The sequence below is a fragment of the Marmota marmota genome, unplaced genomic scaffold, assembly GCF_001458135.2.
Source record: "Marmota marmota marmota unplaced genomic scaffold, marMar, whole genome shotgun sequence".
Classification (NCBI taxonomy): domain Eukaryota; kingdom Metazoa; phylum Chordata; class Mammalia; order Rodentia; family Sciuridae; genus Marmota; species Marmota marmota.
Window position 1 is genome coordinate 2,168,521 of NW_026000108.1, and position 1,313 is coordinate 2,169,833.

The window sequence follows — 1,313 nt, forward strand, 5'->3', positions numbered from 1 at the left end:
CGTGTGCGTGGGTGTGGAGCCGGAGCCCAGCCCAGCGGAGCCCGCAGGCGGAGGCCGCACTCGCGCTGGGAGGCTGCTCGTTGCTCTCGATTCTCTGCGGAGGTGAGGCGGGTGGACGGGCGCAGGCCTCCGCAGTAGCGGACCCGTCGCTGCGGGCTTCTCGGTGCAGCAGCGCGGGCCACGGGCCTCGGGCACGGTGGGGCGGGTCCCGCCGACGTCTGGCGGCTGCGGGCCTTGCGGACGGAGGCCGCGGGGAGCGGGAAGCGGGTCGCCGGCGGCCGCGGCGGGGACGGCCTTCTGGTGGTCTTCCTGCGCTCTCTCGCCTTAGCCTTCCCTGCGTTTTGGGAAGAGCCGGAGGACCTCTCCCTGTCGTTATTTTCATTTTTGTTCTTGTCACTCGTAGCCGAAGGTGTCTGGTAGGTGATCTGAGTAGTTTATGCAGACGCACCTTGGGATGAATGTTTTGATTCGCCCGAAACTGCTGTTGGCTTGACGGTGCGATTTCATGCCTAAAATGACCTAAAGCAATTGCCATCTCCCAAAGGCCTTTGAACAGCAGCTGATAGCTGTGTGCGTTGCAGGTGAGTTTTGTAGAGAGATTTTTGTGTGTCGAAAACTGATTGCCATCTTCGTGGGGATGGGAAATCGAATGTTGAAAGATCCAGTTCGTCTCCTTTGCAAAACACGTGTGAAAAGGAGCCTTCAGCGCGCCCGGAGAGGGGAGGCCATTTCAGGCCGAGGGTGGACTTCAGTATGGGGTGGGCTTATAACATTGCAGCCTTCAATCTCTGGAGAAAGCCAGTGGTGTAGAGTATCTTTAGATACAAATTTTGGATAATTCGCTTTAGTTCTTTCGGGGAAACTAGAATAATATAGTTATTTTTTAAGGAAATGAATGGTTTTGCCAGTCAGAACTGCGTCTCAAGAGTTTTGATGTGGTTTACCCCGGCATCATTCGGTAGTTTACTACTTTGTATTGTGTAGCTTCTAGAGTTTCAGAGACTCAGAGTCTGTGAATGACCTGAATCTAAATTCAGATTCTACTCAGTCTCCAAACTGCGATAGTTTCTTTAAAAAAAAAGTGTGGGCGTGCAGTTTTTGCCTTGCCCCTGAGAGGCAACCCTGTACCACCGAGCTACATCCCCGGCCTCTGCAGCTTATATTATACAGGCTGATACTTTCCTGCTTTAACTCTTGTGATGTAATCTGATTCTGATAAGGTTTTGTTTAATGTTTAATTTGTTACTGATTTTACCATAAAAGATGCTTTTTTTCTTTGATTTTTTTTTTTTTTTTTTTTTTTTTTTTTTTTT

The 1,313-nt window shown here is 50.5% G+C and overlaps 1 long non-coding RNA gene across 1 annotated transcript in view; it reads left to right on the forward strand.

The window, feature by feature from the left end:
* The window catches only part of LOC125610904, a 36,247-nt gene continuing 34,934 nt past the window's right edge, over nt 1-1,313 (forward strand). Inside the window, exon 1 of the long non-coding RNA XR_007340954.1 lies at nt 1-102. This is a non-coding gene — a long non-coding RNA (uncharacterized LOC125610904). The remainder of the gene's footprint in view (nt 103-1,313) is intronic.